The sequence below is a fragment of the Sus scrofa genome, chromosome 4, assembly GCF_000003025.6.
Source record: "Sus scrofa isolate TJ Tabasco breed Duroc chromosome 4, Sscrofa11.1, whole genome shotgun sequence".
Lineage (NCBI taxonomy): Eukaryota > Metazoa > Chordata > Mammalia > Artiodactyla > Suidae > Sus > Sus scrofa.
In genome coordinates this window covers 73,161,230-73,179,795 of record NC_010446.5, presented here as the reverse complement: position 1 = coordinate 73,179,795, position 18,566 = coordinate 73,161,230, and the positions used below count along the sequence as shown (strand labels likewise).

General features: G+C 40.0%; 1 protein-coding gene across 1 annotated transcript in view; it reads right to left on the bottom strand.

Moving 5' to 3' along the window:
- CA8 (carbonic anhydrase 8) overlaps window positions 7,581-18,566 on the bottom strand; it is a 124,349-nt gene continuing 113,363 nt past the window's right edge. The window contains exon 9 of the mRNA XM_021089340.1: window positions 7,581-8,240. The gene's annotated coding sequence lies outside the window, so the exon portion shown is untranslated. The remainder of the gene's footprint in view (window positions 8,241-18,566) is intronic.

Genomic DNA, 18,566 nt, shown 5'->3' with positions numbered 1-18,566 from the left:
TGACCCTGAGGTCAACTAGAAAGCTGTTGAGAGAATTAATAGGCTCAGATATTTGTGGAAACTTGCTTTTTAAGCCAGTTCTTCAAGGTAGGACAATGAATCCATTCAATAAGTGTTTGTTGAGTATTTCTATTTATATCCATAAAAACTTACTTAGTAATCATGAATAGGTAGAATTTTAGGCTAACAGATGGACATAGTACCTTCAAAATATCTTCTGGATGCCTCTTGGTAAATGTGTGATCTTTGAAACAGGTAAGTATGTAATTATAAAGTTAATGGTTGATGAGATTTCTCCAGAGAGAAAATAATTAATTGTATTATACACAATCTCCAGAAAGTTGTCCTCCCACGGGTATAATTTTCTTTTTGCTCAGTCCTGAAGTATAAACCTCCCATTTAAATTGTTCAAAAGCAGCTAGCTCTGTACTTTATTGGGGGTAATTAATTCAATAGCTTTCTGCTATTGAGTACTATTGTTCCATAATGACACAAATACTGTAAAACTATTAATAGTCCATGCTGTAGTCCTGTAGAAGCTACTTATTTGGAAATATCTATTAACCAAGACTTGTGTACATGTACAGTACAATGGAAATTGATGTTTTTAATAATGTCCTGAAGGCACCTGGAGATCTCAAAAGGCTTTTAAAACATGTCACTAAAGCATGAAGCAATTAAGTCAATCAATCAGCAGACAGTACTATACTCTATACATAAAGACAATACAAACACATGCTAAGATGTGGTTTCCACTTACAAAAATCTTATACCCACCCAACAAATCTTTAATAAAGACAATGTGGAATGTTAAAAAGAGAACTTTTGCCCTCATCCCAATATCCTTTTCTGGCCCTCCTGCCCACAAATGAAAAGAAGTTGTTATTGGCCAAAACTTGGGCTTTTTACTGGGTTCTGTTTCCCAGGAGGAGAAGCCCATGCTCTCAGCCCACCTTTCATTCCTGCCTCACTGATGTCAGCCAATTTCTCAGACCCAGTTACCCTGGATTCAGAAGAGAGGTTTCAAGCCTGAGCCATGTTCTCCTGCACAGATATTATTACCCAGGAGAACTGTGCTAGAAGAAATGGGATGATTATCAGCTATTAGCACATTAGTACTTTATTAAGAATTGTTTTATATTAACCTCTTTTCCATGAAGCTATAGAGGAAAGAGGGATGAGTTTACCAAAATGAGTTTACCAAGATCCCACTCTGAGCTGCTAACATGGTATTTGAATGTAAAAGCAAGTTTGCATTTATTTGTGTTATCATAAAGTTACTATATGCATTTAACTTCCCCCAGCTTTATTGAGATATAATAGACATATAACATTGTGTACTTTTAAGACGTACCAAGTGCTGATTTCATACACTTATCTGTTGCAATATGACTACCTCTGTAGCCTTAACCAACATCTCCATCACATCACATACTTACCATTCCTCTTACGGTGAGAACATTTAAGATCTATTTTCTTAGCAACAATTAAGAATAGAATAAAGCACTGTTAACTATATTCACTATGCTATGTGTTAGATCCCTAGAATTTATTTATCTTCTAACTGGAAGTTTTTACCCTTTAACCCACATCTCCCCCATGTGCACTGAATACTTATTTTAATTGTAGTTGGGGATGTGATTTCCATACACTACTTTTGTAAACAATATTTATAGATGTCTTTCCTTAGCTTACATATTTTATGAGGAAATGTGAGAAAATGAAAAGGAGATGGCAAGACACAACATGAATGAATTCCTGTCTGACCGAGGTTCTCAACTAACCCTGCCTCCCTCTTTCCTCCTCTTGACTACAGGGACTTGAAGGGAAATTTGTGTCATTTCAGTACTTAACTCAGTGGCTGACACTTGCTTAAAATGCTTGTTGAATGAATGAATGAATTTCTAACCAGGGTTCGGAAAAAATTAGATAAGGTGTGACCCAGTATCCACTAAGAAATAGAACAATCTTTCAGGACTTAATGGATGAACTGAGAAGAAATTACTGAGGTATTTAGTCTATGAGTGTCTCTCTTTCTCCTTTCCTGTAATATTCACATGTGTTTGTATACATATATATGGGGGGGAGGGTTTCTGAACCATTTGAATAAGCTGCAGGTATCACAAAGCTTTAAACTTAAATCTTCAGTCTTTGTTTTCTAAGAACAAGGATATTTTCCTATATAACTACAACACAGTTATCAAGATCAATATTTTTTGAACTGATTATTCAATGGGCCAACCATGCTCAAATTTTAGCAATTGCTCCAATAGTGGCCCCTACATGTCTTATTTCCTGGTCCATGACCACACATTGCACTTACTTGTCTCATTTCCTTTCATCTGAAATAGTTCCTGAGCCTTGTTTTGTGTTTCTTGCCTGCGATGTTTTTGAAGTATACATGCATTATTCTGTAAGAAGCCTCTCAGATTGGGTTTGCTATTTTTGAGATGTAATTTGAGACATGTTACAGGACCCCATTTGCCCGAGTAGACCTGTCCTGTCAACATGCCCAAGTATCTGGGAGGCCCAACATGGGGACAATTGCTCTCAATTGAGATACTCTTTCCCGAACATTCCTAAGTCATTTATATTGTCAGTGCTTCAAAACTCAGTATCGCATTTTATGATGATATTAGTTATGAAATAGGCTATCCAGCTATAAAACAGATCCAACCCTGGCATAAGCTGAAGTTCATTTCCCTCTCATGTAACAGACCAGGGAGGAGTGTTTCAGAGCTGATGGGGTGTCCCTGCCACATTTAATAAGCAGCTTCGATCTCTGGTGCAGACAGCTGCTCCAGGTCTTCCTGTCCAACCAGTGGGAAGGGCCAGAGCTGTGCACACACATCCGTTTTCAGAGAGATGAACAGGAGATGTGGTGACATCACTCCTGCTTATACCCACAGCGCAGAACTTAGTCCCACAGCACACGCCAGACTGCAAAACAGACTGGGACACGGGTCTCTCATGGATTGCCATGTACCCTGCAGTCCCATTACCAAGTCAGAAAGAATGATGCTAGTGAGCATCAGACAACCCGATCTGGAAACTATTCACACATGAACACTTCCTGATTAGCAGATTGTCACATAAAGAGTCCAGTATCCAAAGGTACAGCATGTGCGGGTAAAAGGGATTTAGCAAAAAGCCCATCTTATATAAAATCTGCCTAGGCAATATGTCCCCAGATGGGAAAATGTAAAGGTAATTGCTGAGATCGGAAACCTCTTGAAGATCCATGAGATGCTTGGAAAAAAGGTTCTGTCAGTCATGTCTCTCAACCTTATTTCTTGCCAAGCACCATCCCTTGGATATGACACTCCAGTGACACAGAATCACACGTGGTTTTCTCTACACACTTGTTGCTTCATGCGCTTTCCAACTTACACCTCCCTTGTACTTTTGTGTGGAAGGTCCTCCTTGGCACCACCACTATTCGACTGGCTAAAACCAGCTCATCATCTTTCAGCAGACATTCAAATCTCACCTCTCCTGAGTAAGCTTTCCAGACTCCAGGAATACAATGAGTCCTTTCAGAGAGCGCACTCTGACAGGTCTCAGTGTCCTGGTGCACTTACAGGTCTGGCTCACCCCGCTGGACGGTAGGCTTCTTGAGGTTGAGACTGTCTCACCAGTTTCAGGACCTTGGGCTCTGCCGTTCTAAAGCGTAGGTTCATGTTGATTACTTTTCCCACATGTTGGAGGCTGACCACAAGGAGAAAAGTAGGATGTCGTAGCATCAATGGAAGGCATTCTGGGACATTAGGATGGCAAGGCTGAAAATAATTGATGGCTGAGGGAAAGAAGCCAGTGGAGTGTGAAAAACCATGGACACAGAAGAGAGAGAATAACCCATTCAAGAAAAGAGAAGGCAGTAGAAATAAGAACGTGAGTCTGGTCAAAGAATACCTTGGCTTGGAAATGCCAATGAAGAGACAATAGAGTAAGTTTCAGAGAAATGCTGAAGTAAGGAGAAGGCAAACTGAAGTTCCTTGTTGTATCAATTCACTCATCAATCAAGAAGTCGGGTACCAAATTCCTTTCAAGTTTTATGTGTTTATGTTAAGAAATTAAGTTTTAGGGAGTTCCCTTCATGGCACAGTGGTTAACGAATCCAACTAGGAACCATGAGGTTTCGGGTTCAATCCCTCGCCTTGCTCAGTGGGTTAGCGATCCAGCGTTGCCGCGAGCTGTGGTGTAGGTCGCAGACACGGCTTGGATCCCGAGTTGCTGTGGCTCTGGCGTAGGCTGGCGGCTGTAGCTCTGATTAGACCCCTAGCCTGGGAACCTCCATATGCCGCGGGAGTGGCTCAAGATAATGCAAAAAAAAAAAAGAAAAGAAAAGAAATTAGGTTTTAAATTTGACTTCCTACCAAAATACACTTGAGCAAAGGAAGGTCTGTCCTTAATTTGAGACCCAAATTCTTTTTATCGTAGTATTTTTATTGGAAACTTGACCTTCACATAGAGTTCTGGTAAAACCTAGCAGCTCTTGTCGATAGTGACTTTTATATAACTGGCATAATTTTAGGAAACGAATTGAAGAGGAATGTGAAGTGAAAGCCTTGATAAATGCATTTGATTCTGATAAGTGGTGACAAAGCTCAGATATTTTCCCCGGATGACTTTTAAAGCTTTTCTTTAGAAAACTGAGTTGTTCAATAATAGTAAATATTGGCACTGCCTCAGCAATGGTTGGTTGACGGACTCATACTGGGCAGAGGGAAAGGGTTTTTTTCCATCTCTCTTTTCCATTGGACCCCTTCTTTCGTTCCTGTCAAGAGCTCTGTCATTTGGTACAAGTTTTCCTGAAACCAGTACCATCTAGGCTATGCCAGGCCAGCCTATTTTATTGCCTTGGGTGCCCTCACTAGCCCCATGAGCCCAGATGTACTGCCGTTAATGTCACCTTTGATAAAGGGGTGTTAATATTCCTTTGATAAAAATCGGCCGACCCCGAATCAGCATGGTAGTAACAATTAAATGATACCATCAGCAACTCAGGTGAGATGTGCTCTAGAGTGGAGCCCAGAAGGGCCTCTCCTGGAACTTTCTTTCCAATTAATTCAGGAGATCCTTCAAACTTTCTGAAGAGAAGCGTTTCTGCTTTCCTTTCAAACTCAGTGGAGTTTAGCACTGAATGAGGGCTTTTTGCAGTACAGCTGTGGCTGGCAAGAGACAGAAATAATGAAGTAATAATAGTTGGTATTTACACAATGCCTGTCATGGGCCAGGCATTGGCTACTCCCGTTACATTTGTTAATTCCTTTTATTTGCACGACCCCACGTTGTCTAGATGGCCTGTGTTCACTACTCAGCCATAGAACAGAACAAAATAATGCCATTTGTAGCAACAGGGATGCATCTAGAGATTCTCATACTGAGTGAAGTAAGTCATAAAGAGAAGGACAGATACCATATGATGTCACTTATATGTGGAATCTAAAATATGGCACAAGCGAACTTACCCACAGAACAGAAGCAGACTCACAGACATAGAGAACAGACTTGGGGTTGCCAAGGCGGTGGGGGGGGATGAAGTGGGACAGAGAGTTTGGGCTGGTAGATACAAATAATTACATTTAGAATGAATAAGCCATGAGGTCCTGCTGTACAGCACAGGGGACTCTTAACTAGTCTCTTGGGATAGAACATGTTGGAAGAGCATATGAGAAAAAGAATATATATATATTACTGCATCACAATGCTGTACAGCAGAAACTGACACAATACTGTAAATCAACTATATTCTAATAAAAATAAAATTAAATTAAAAAATAAATAAACAGATGAGGAGGAGTTAACAAGTGTGTCGGTGGAACTCCTGACACTACATGGAGACACTGCCCCCAGTGTTTCCAGGAAGAAGCTGTCTGTGATTCCCTTCAAGTCCCAAGGGACTGCAGCCCTGACCTTGACTCACACTCAAGTCCACCTGCCTGCCAGATTCCATGCCTAGAGAGGTCCAGGTGCCCAATCTCTCTGCTATAAGAATTACAGCCATCAGGAAAATTTATACAAATCATTTCATTATTTCACTATGAGAGTCTTATAAAAATAAATCAAAGCCGTGTAGTAATAAACACATCACAGCTCTGTTCACAATAGCCAAGATGTGTAAATAACCTAAAGGTTCATCCTTGGATGAAGGGACAAAGAAAATGTGGGGCATACATACAATGGAATACTCTTCAGCCTTAAAAAAGAAGGAAATCTTGCTGTGGGTGACAACATGGATGAATCCTAAGGACATGAGGCTAAGTGAAAAAAGTGAGTAAACACAGAAGGACAAATTCCATATAATTCTATGTATCAGAGGGACCTAAAGTGGTCAAAATCAGAGGAGCAGAGAGAAGAATGATGGTTGCCAGGGTCTGAGGAGATGAGATCTGGGAAGCTGCTGATCGATGTGATCAGTAGGCATAAACACTGTTTTTCAAGATAAGTTTGTTTTTCATTGATAAGTTTGTTTTTCAATAATAAGTTCTAAAGGTCTGAGGTACAGCTCTGAGCCTGCAGGCAACACTGTATTGTGTACTTAAAAATCTGTCAAGGAGTTCCCGTCGTGGCTCAGTGGTTAACAAATCTGACTAGGAGCCATAAGGTTGGGGGCTCGATCCCTGGTCTTGCTCAGTGGATTAAGGACCCGGCGTTGCCATGAGCTGTGGTGTAGGTTACAGAGGCAGCTCAGATCCCATGTTGCTGTGGCTCTGGTGTAGGCCGGGGGCTACAGCTCCGATTGGACCCCTAACCTGGGAACCTCTATATGTCGCTGGAGCAGCCCAAGAAATGGCAAAAAAGACAAAAAAAAAAAAAAATCTGTCAAGATGGTGGCTCTTATGTCAAGCATTCTTACTTACTTACATACATACAAACACCTTTTTTCATTAAAAGCAGAGAATTTCCTTTAAAATATGTATTATATTAAAACTCATGTCCTTAAACTTGAAAAACATGTTTTGTACTCTTCGGTGTATGCGAGCACACACACACACAGAGACACACACACACGCACACGCGCGCACACGCACACACGCACACACACGCGCACAAATGATTTATCTCTAATAACATATTACATTTACCCATTTTAATACAAATCGCATATTCTCAAGAGTTCTTGCAGCATGCAAAAAAGGATATAATTTACATAATGAGGTAAACTGATGGGAGACAGGTTGCTTTCCAGTTCAACTGGGTCTCCTTCTGAGCTGACACGAGATTCAACCTCTAAGCGGTTTTTGACATCTGACATTTGATAGCAGGCTTCGCTGTATCAGTTTTTAAAGCTCTTATCTACAACAGGTGCTCTTGCTATTTTTTTTTTGATAGTATTCTGTAGCTTATTTGGGGGGATGACTCCAGGCATATTTCCCCATCCTTCCTCTTCCCTATCTAAAGAACACTGCACTAAAACTCCCCTAAAGGATTTCCCGGGTGGTCTAGTGGTTAAGGACTTGACATTATCACAGCCACTACTGTGACTCAGGTCACTGCTGTAATGCAGGTTCAATCCCTGGCCCAGGAACTTTCACATACCATGGGTGTAGCCAAAAAAAAAAAAAGTTTTTTAATTAAAAAAAAAAATTCCCCTAAAACTATCTCTATTCTCTGCCCTGTCTCTCCCTGTCCTAGTCTCACTATAAGAATTGTTTTTAATCTATAATAACTACAATGGCTGATTGGCCAAAACTCAAAAAGAACTGTAACATGGGTAGCCTGGCTGTTTTCCCTATTAACCACGCAGCAAAGGACTCAACCTGACAGGTTTTTCAGAACTATCTTTGCTTGTCACTATCATAGTAATGATTCAAGAACAGTTAGGCTAGATGCCTCAGACTTCTCTAAACACTGAGCCAATACCATGTTCTTTTCCATTTTACGAGCCACTGTTGACATTGAGATCTTCCATCGCCTCAGAGACAGGCTACCTCTGTGGGAAGGACAGGCTATTTGAGTCAACAGAGTTGCTCTGACAAAAACGTGCCTAGAACATCCTCTGGTGGTGAGAGCGGGAATCATCAGCTTCAACACAAGGAAAGCGTCACAGTCCAGCCTCATCCCACGGCATCAACAAATCCCTGGACATGTACTTAACGACAGAGAAATCTGCTGCCACCCCGACAGCTTGGCTACTTGGCCCCTGATGTCAGTCACTCAGCTGTGGGAGCTCTTACATGGGGTGGCCTCATCTCGTCACAGGACTTGTTTCCACTTTTTCTATCACAGGTGTAAATCTGAAAGTGAAAAGCAATGAGATCTCACAAGCCTGTTTTTAGAAAGTCTCAGGTGCACATTTCCACAAAGATAAAAGAACTATCCTTCCACAAGAATGAATATTAAAAATTCTTCCCCACATACACACCAAAAAAAACAGTCAAAACCATGGAAGCAGAGTATAGAATGGTGGTTGCCAGGGCCTGAGGGAGGGGAAATGGGCAGACATTGGTCAAAGGGCAGAAATTTTCAGTTATAGGATGAATAAGTTCGGGAGTTCCCATTGTGGCTCAGAGAGCTACGGACCTGACTAGTATCCATGAGGATACGCGTTCAATCCCTGGCCTCGCTCAGTGGGTTAAGGATCCGGCATTGCCGTGGCTGCAGTGTAGGTCACAGATGCAGCTTGGATGGGACCCCTAGCCCAGGAACTTCCATTTGTCATGAGTGTGGCCCTAAAAATAAAATTTTTTAAAAAATGAATATGTTCTGGGAATCTAACGTAACAGCACAGTGACCGTAGTTAATAACACGGTATTGTCTACTTGAAATTTCCTAACGAGTAGGTCTTATGGGTCCTCCCCACGCAGACACATGAACAAGATGGTACTAAGATTAACTTCATTGTGGTAATCATTTCACGATGGATACACATATCAAATCATCACGTTGCACATTTTAAATATAGAAGCCATTTTAGTTGTCAATTACACCTTAAGGAAGCTGGGAAAAAAATACACCTGTATAAGTAAAGATGAAAACCTGTTTCATAAAGAGAAACAAAATGCATTGCTTGGTTTTTGGATTTTGGTTTTGTTTTATTTTTTTTTTTTTCTTTTTAGGACCGTACCCACAGCATATGGAGGTTCCCAGGCTAGGGGTCCAATCAGAGCTATAGCTGCCAGCCTACGCCACAGCCACAGCAATGCCAGATCCAAGCTGAGTCTGCGACCTACATGGCATCTCAGGGCAACGCCAGATTCTTAACCCACTGATCGAGGCCAGGGATCAAACCTGCATCCTCATGGATGCTAGTCGGATTCGTTTCCACTGAGCCACAATGGGAACTCCTGTTTGGGTTTCTTGATCATGAAAACTAAACTCTAAGCTGACCAACAGGACAGTTTGAGATTCAGAAGTTTCGAAGGGACATTTCCTCACCTGATGGTTGTGGTCTTCACTGCTTTGCTTCAAAGCAGAGACTGGGCTGGGTTTTTTTTCTTTTCCAAGAGCAAATTATAGAAATCAGTAAACAGTGACAGTCTTTCTGGGAAAGGAAGGGCTAAGGCGTCAATTATGAATTAATTAAGCTTATTGGCAATCAAAACCTGTGAACTAGGTGAGAATCAGCATTCATCTCAACCAATGATGAAAGTGACCGAGAACATCATGCCTCCTGACACAGGCACGTGTTCTCCGTGTTTTATCACACATCAGAGAATGGATTAAAACTAATGAGACTGGCTGGTGTGGCTAATTTCCTTAATGATTTTGATTAATGTAAAGTTTAAAGAATGTGGCACACGGCTGTCTGTTGAATGTCACGGTGCTGACATTTCATAGACCCCCTGGCTCCCAGAGAGGTCCACATGCACAAGAACTGCTTTGTAAATGTTCCCTTTTAAATTCTCTAGGATGGCAAAAGGTGAACGGAACATGTTTTCTTGATTCACGGACCAGAGCATTAAACTTAAGGCAATCATACATCGAAAATAAGAATATCGAAATATCAAAGATGGGTATATCCTTCTTTTTTTTTTCCTTTTAAGGGCCACATCCACAGCATATGGAAGTTCCTGTGCTAGGGAGTGAATGCAAACTGCAGCTGCGACAACACCAAATCCTTTAACCCACTGCGCTGGTGAGGGATCACACCTTCACCTCAGCAGCAACCTGAGCCACTCCACTCAAATTCTTAACCCACTGCACCACAGTGGCAACTCCAAGATGGATGTAGCCTTTGTCCTATTTGGAGTGAAAGAGACACCCAACAGAACTTCCTGGACAACACACTCCTAACACTTACCCTTGTCATGGGATGGGGGGAGGAGGGGGATTCTTCAGTTTCAAACAATGAAAGCCAAGCCAAACTCAGCTAGATGGAGCAAGAGGTAGTTTATCAGAAAAATCCAGGAGAGCTCCCATGTCTAGAGGGCAGACCGAAGGACGCAGCTTGGAAAAGCAAAGAAAAGGTAGCTCTGTAGTTTCCATGGTTTCACCTCTGCCAGTACAGGATGGTGATAACAGGATGGGAGGAGGGAGATACAGAGATCCCCGTCCCCAACTTTGCTTATAAAAGGGCAAACACCTGAATTTACCATCCTACCCAGACTAGCCATGGAAAGGGAGAAGCATTTCCAAGGAGAAATCCAGCAGAGAGAGTGGTAATGTGTGCTGGGTGACCAGAAATGACAGCAACTGCCCCCCACACCAATCATGGTCACCAGACTTAGCCCATGACCTTCCCCTTCAAGTGGTTTTGGATTTGGATCACTGTGGGCTATTAACTCCACTTCAAATCCTTTGGGTGTACACTTGAAATGTTTTGCCTGTTTGTAGTAGTTGCAAAATTTTTCAATTTTGTCTTTGATCCTAACACGGCAAAAGTCCTCTAAGAAGGAAGTGAATAAAATTTCTAACCAAGGCTTGCTTCACAATTCGGGGTGTCAGGCAAAAGGACAGAGATGCCATCACTCTTGATTGACAAAGACTGCAGTCAAGTTTACAGCCGCTCATGGTGGTGTCCTGGCTGAATCACCAGGGTGATGCATAATTCAAGTAAGAAGACGTGTGGTCTCAGCCAAGAGACCAAGAAAGGTGGGGTTCTTGGAAGGGCTCCCAGTTCACCAGAGTCAGGGTCCACGCCAAAGTGAAGCCTAGAGCTGACCACATACAGCGATCCAGAGAGGAAGGACGCACCTGACGTACCAGATGCTGAGACCAAGAACAGGACTCTAAAGCTAGGCAACATCTGTGTAGGAAGGATCGGGTTTGAACACACTTCCTACCATGACCTGCCCTGGCCATACAGGATTGCACAAAGCTGCATTTGTGGAAAGCTTTGCTTCAATGCCAATGGCTAAAGCGTACTAAATTTACAAAGTAATAATTCCCTGTGTGATGACATCTCCAGAAGGCAGGGGACTTATCAAAGGGTGCTACCTAATCTTGCCATTCAGTACACAGATGTGTGGCCTGGGTTGATGAAGTCAGAAAAAAAGACAACCAAGTATCTCTTCAGTCTTGCTTCCCCAACCCCAGCCCCGGCTCTGTCCCCAAAACCAAGGAGCAGGAAAAGGGGCATACAGAAGTTCCCAGACTAGGGGTCAAATTGGAGCTACAGCTGCCAGCCTTCACCACAGCTTACAGCAACTCGAGATCCCCAACCCACTGAGTGAAGGCAAGGATAGAACCCACATCCTCATGGATAATAGTCAGATTCGTTTCCACCGGGCCACAACAGGAGCTCTGGGAAAAGCATTTTGAGTTCACTGAAGGGATATAGGAAAGGAGATCTCATCATTTTCTCACATGCAAGAGATGGAAAATAGAAATCACCACCTAGAGACCTATTACTACAAGGTAATGCATTAAGCATCTTTAATATGTTTTCCTGATTTATTATTATTATTACCTAAAAAAACCATACATATGTTTATGAGTCACTATATATTTTATCCAAACATTGGTTTCCATATGCCCAAAAAACATTACTGTGTGTGCCTGGAAACGTCCCTCAAGGCTGGGGAGAAACTGTCATATACATGTAAAGCAAAGTGATGGAAGAGGTTTGCCCTGGAATAAGCTTGGAAAATGTTAGGAAATAATCAGGAGAAGGAATACAATAATCAGGATTGTATTACTTTCTCATGGGCAGAAACTGTGGCTGCTATTTTCAGCATCATTTATCATAATGTATCAATGGGTCTGAGAGTGATGCAAATGTTCAGCCAGAGAAATACTTTATCTCAATCGAATTAGCTAATTGTTTCCCAATTCAGATCATCAGATATTCTAACGGCTTCCATTGAATAGGTGCTCTAAGGATGGAGAGATGAGATACTTGCCTCCTGTCCTCAAGGAGGTGACAACCCAGTGCTATAGAGAAATGGTAACAGCAAGATGGAATGTGACACAGTCAGTTACACAAAGGGTTAAAAGAATAAGGAGCAGACAAGCGACATGAAATGTGATATCCTCAGAAACACACAACTGCTTGTCGCGGACATTTTATTTGGTAGGAACACTTTCTACTTGAGAACTTTATGGATTCATTCTTATTCTACAGCACATTTTATAAATAAAACAATACCCTTCATAGCAGTGGACCACGGGCTTCAGCTTGCATAAAGCTACCTAAAGAGATAGTAAACATGCAGATGCCTCTCCAACCCCCAAGCATCTGATTCCACAGGTCTGCATTTTAATTCATCCTCAAGGTGATTTTGATATGGGTCCTCGGCCCCCACTTAGAGAAATATCATTTAGACATTGATACTTTGTTTAAGGTCCTTCAAATACTTTACTCCTTTAACACTGCTGAAGTGAAATGACAAGGGGTAGGTCAAGTTTTGTAGGGTGCTTATAAAGACCCCACCCTCCTAACAACACCCATGACACTTTCACACAACCAAGCTAACTTTGCCTGCTCTGAACATGTGGGTGCATCTTATAGGACTAATGAAGAGTTCTCAGATAAGTTCAGCACTAGGAGAGCAAAACTCACACAGCATAAAGTCTAGATACATTTTGGCCACAGACCATTATTTGGAAAGAAGATTTAGAAGAGCCAGACACAGACATTCTTACTTCTTCACCTTGCAACTTTTAGGTGCTACCTTATCATTATCTCCAAAAAAACCTGTTATCCAGTTAATAGGACATTGATTTGTTCTTAATAAATCCATGCTGCCTATGTCTCAATTCATTTGCTGATAGAATTCTGAATAGACTATAAAAGCAAATTTCTAGAGTTAATGACCTAAAAAATTGCCATTAATTGAAGTACAAGCATTTATTTCAATTAAAGAATGTCACAATATTTAGTTTACATCTCACAGCTACCACCGTAAATCTAATCAATGGCATAATTTATACTGAAGAGCAATTTGAATAATTTAATACACTGTACTTAATGTTGGTCATTAGATGTAATTGCAAATTTATACTATTATAAATGCAATCTGTGCTGTGCTATTCTTTATTCTGTTTACTTCCTGTCATATTGTTTACTATTAAAAAAACAAAATATAGGACACCATCCCTTTTAACCAAATAGCTTTAGAGGAGAGTTAACCAGTGTCATCTCCTTGGCAAAATCTCTCTTTCACACATGACCTCATAAAAACAACAAACTTTATAAATATTTAACATGCAGTTACTTGGGATTATTCAATAAACTCAATTATCTATATTCTGAATTCTCTTTTTGTGCCAATTAGCTCTTATTAAGGCAATATTCAATTTCTACAGGAAACAAAAAAAAGTAGAAAGCAGGTGTACGATTGCATGTCTGTGATTCACCAGTACTTCCTCCTTCAGACCCTCCCCTCTCCAGGAGATGAAGGTCAGCACCATCAGGGGTAAATGAGAAGGAGAGCCTGGACCCTTGCATGACATGGGGAGATGACACTTCCCCTCTGTGGTCTGTCCCAAACCACAATTCCAGCCAAACCATGAAAAAACATCAGACAAAACTCTATTTTGTAAAATGGAGAGACATTCTACAAAATACATGACCAGTGCTCCTTAAAACTGTCAAGGCCATTTTAAAACAAAAAAACAAAAAAAGGAAGTCTGAGAACACGTCATAATCCAGAGGATACTTGACAACAAATGTGACCTGGTATCCTGAACGGAAAGGTGGAGCAGAAAAAGGGCATTGGGAAAAATTCATGAAATGTGAACTAAGTGGAGACTTTAGTTAATAATAATGTATCAACACTAGTTTGTTCATAGTTGTGACAAATGTACTACACTAACTTGAAGGGTTAACAAGAGGGGATACACTCTGTACAACCCTGGGAACATTTCTGTAAATTGAACACTAATTTAAAATGAAAAGATTAACTGGGTCACTTTGCTGTGCAGCAGAAATTGGCAGAACATTGTAAATTAAATATAACAAAATTTTTTAATAAATAAAAATTTTTAAATTTTTTTAAATTAAATTAAATTTTAAAATCAAAGTTGAAAAAGACGATAGTACTAAAGGACAATAGGAGAAAATAATTGTAACATAATCACAGAAAAATTACTAGTATCCAGAACGTGGTCTACAAACTGATTAGAAAAAAAGACAAAAAAAAAAAATAGAAAAGGAAAGAAAGCACCAGAACAGGTAATTTCCCTGGAAACAAAGACAAATATCCAGTAAATATGAAATTATGCTAAACATAAATAGAGATTAAGGAAACACAGATTAAAATGACCCTTTTTTATCCAGTAGATTGGGAAATATAAATTGACTAAATCTACGTCAAAATTAGAGAAACTGCACGGCCATGCACAGCTGGCCAAGCTGTGAATTATTACAGCCTCTTTGGGGAAAAAATTGACAGTTTATATTAAAATTACAAGCGCTTAGACCCTTAAACCTAGAAATTCCAGATGTCATTATTTATCCTAGACACGGTAGAAGGACATCTGTTGTCACAGTGTGGTGGTAAAAAATTTAAAACTAAACACATACTCATAAATAGAGCAATTGTGGGAGTTCCCGTCGTGGCGCAGTGGTTAACGAATCCAACTAGGAACCATGAGATTGCGGGTTCGGTCCCTGCCCTTGCTCAGTGTGTTGACGCTCCAGCATTGCCGTGAGCTGTGGTGTAGGTTGCAGACACGGCTCGGATCCCGCGTTGCTGTGGCTCTGGCGTAGGCCAGTGGCTGCAGCTCTGATTCAACCCCTAGCCTGGGAACCTCCATATGTCACAGGAGCGGCCCAGAAATGGCAAAAAAACAAGAAAAATAAAATAAAATAAATAAATAAATAAATAGAGCAATTGTTAAATGCATTACACAAGATGATAGCATACCCATGAGCTAGGACACTTTCTACATATAGTAGGACATGTACTACATATATGATACATGATATAGTATCAAAAAATGGAGACCAAGACTTTGCTGAGGGGAAAAAGGCAAGCTATACAAGAGTTAAATTGATCGTGATACTTTAAAAAATAAATAGGAGGAGCTCCCGTTGTGGCTCAGTGGGTTAAGAACCCAACTAGTATTCATGAGGACGCAGGTTTGGTCCCTGGCTTTGCTCAGTGGGTTAAGGATGTGGCCTTGCCATGGGCTGCAGTGTAGGTCACAGACACAGCTCAGATCTGGTGTTGCTGTGGCTGTGGCAGAGGCTGGCAACTGCAGCTCCGATTTGACCCCTACCCCGGGAACTTCCATGTGCCATGGGTGTGGCCCTAAAAAGAAAAAATAATAATAATAAATAAATAGGAAAAAGGCTAACAAAACTGTGTTTTATCTAGGAACCCCAAAATATGTAAACACATAGAAAGTAATCTGGAAGTTGCATACTCAGTTGACAGCAGTGGGTACATCTCGGTAGTGCGGAAATGCAACTTGTGTTAAGGATGCTTGCCCAAGAGCACTCTAGCCAGGGCTGTGCTGCTACTGATTCAGCAACCAGCTCTCCCATTGCTGTATCTGCTGACTCCTGAGTGAATACATTCACCAAGGACAAGTTCACGACTTGCAAAACCCTAATATTTTAACAACTAAGCCCATACAATGCAGCTCCAACACATTACTGACTCTAGCCCTGCTTCTTTTTTTTTTTTTTTTTTTTGACTTGTGTGGTTAAAAATTATTTTAAAATAAAAAATTAAAGTACTCTATCGGTAATATTCAGAAGTAACCTAGAAACAGAAATATCCCGAATTGCATTAAAACCTCTAGAAGCCACCAAATGCTCTTGATGTCATTTAAATTTTCTGTGTCAGCAGGACTTGTACCATGGCACAGTGGGTTAAGGATCTGTCATTGTCTCTGTATCAGTGTGGGTTTGATTCCTGGCCCAGGAACTTCCAAATGCTGGATTGACCTAGCTAGCACTTCTGTTCTCACCTACAGCTCACAATTCAAACAGCAGTGTTCCCTCGCTAGTTCTAAGATCAGGTTGGCAAAGAGGAAAAGGTGGCAAATATGCCAGGGCAGTGAATGGACTATGGATGGATTTCTGCACGTATGCTGTGGTGACTTGGACCAAGATTGGTTAATGGAGTTCTTAAGCTAAGGAAGAGTTGAAGCCTGCATACCCCCTGCCTGTTAATCATTCTTTAACACAACGGAAAGGAGGGACATTTTGTCCAGATTTAAGTACCAAAAGCATTATGATGATATTAACAATGGACTCTATAAAGGTAAAAATTAAAAACAAAAGTCTTAACACTAAATGTGAAATCAATGTTGTATTTACGAAAGAACTAAGGGAACAGGATGGAACTGAACATTTGAAGATGCATATTCAGTACAAGTATGATGGATACACACTGACTTGTATAGACAATAGGTAGAAAGCAGGGACGTTAATCAGGTGAGAAGAAAAAAGACTAATTTTATTCTTTCCACAGAGAAAAGGAATTTGGTTCTTTAAAAAATACTATTTTGTATTTTCTGTTAATGGATACAGACACCATAATAAAATCAGGCCTTTTGAAAAGTATTTTGTATCTAATTTCATTTTAAAATTGTTTGGTTAAAGTGGTCAAAGCATTTCAAGTTTTTTAGTTGTTAAATCCATCATGTGAATCACAAAGCCCAGGAGCTGAGTCTCCTGTGCAGCTGAGGCTTAGGGACCCAGCCTGGCATGTGGTCTCCTGAACCAAGGCTACAGTCTGGCTCCATCTCAACATTCAGGGAACTTTCTGCAGTTAAAGGCTTAAGAAGACCAAGGAAATATACACGATCAGCCCAAGATGGTTTGGATAGCTACCTTGCTCTTTTGCTCTGCCTTCCTTTTTGTACCCTCTGAACTTGGCAGAGATCCTTGTTTTGAAATAACAAAAATATTAAAGTGATCTTAAGAGCAAACGCTGCAGAAGATGAAAAGGTATTTGAATTTTTGAGAATGATACTGAAAAAGGATATAGTTATCTCTGCTTCCCCACCTCCCCTACCAAAAAAGGCTGAAAAAAATATTTGAACTGAGAAATTACTATTCTATTCAACAAAGAGGAAAATACAAGTCAAAGAAAAGCTAAATTACTTTCTTCCCAGAGTAGACCAAAATGCAGAGGTTTCTTATATATGAATGCATCTTATCTCATTTTTGTTTTGTTTTGTTTCAATATAGAATCTCTATGAGGAGAGGGTAATGTGATGAAAAAAAAAGAGCTATGGGCAGGAAAGAAAGTAATAAATAGATTCAAATAATGTTCATTCCCTCATGTCTACATATTCTGCTCTTATATCTAAAGTCTGGGTGTGATTTTGTCCCCTGTGGAAAAAGGAATATATATCCTGTGACCCAGTTATAAATAGACCAATATTTTATTTTTGTGTTACGAAAGAAATAAATTTTAGGTAAACTGATATATGCACTACTTATTCGTATTTCTAATCCTAGAAGCATTTGAAAAAATAGTATAATGCAAAGTCTCATTTTCCCCAAAGGAACAATGTTATAGTCAGAGAGATAACCATAAGATATGGTTAGATGCAATAAAGCTGAAGAAAGAGTTAAAATAAAATAAGATAATAGTCTGGAAAGAAATGAGATTGAGAAGGGAAAAAGAATTTTTATAACTTGCTACAATTTGGTTTTAGCTTTTTGTTGGAATGAATATTGAATTCAAGGAGGCACAATTACTGGCAGCTCCTACAGAAGAATGAGTTCCATGCTCAATAATTAATAAACTTAAATTATGTCAAAGTAACTTTTAAAACTTCTTTCTTCTATCTACAGCATTCTGTAATATCAGGCAGGTAGCTACTGGATATAGTCTCCAGGAGACTACTACTGTGATCAAAATCTCATAGATTCTGTAAGAAGTCATCATTTTAATCAGGACAAATTACAGGGTACTATTCGTATGGCTGTTCATGTGCAAAAGTAATGTGACTGTACCATTATTTGTATCTCATATCTTAATGTAGTAGGAACAAAAAGAAACTATGTATAGAAATTTATTTTTTTAAAAAGCATGATTTTTAAATTCAAGCAATATGAATACATTTATTCATCAGTTAAGACTCTAAAAGCCATATGACTCAGAATGTTATATATGGAATTTTTTAATATTCACAGGATATAAGAAGAAGCTTAAAAGGGAAAGTAGAACATCAATCAAATCAGTCCTAATGAAATATGCAAAAATAAGGAATAT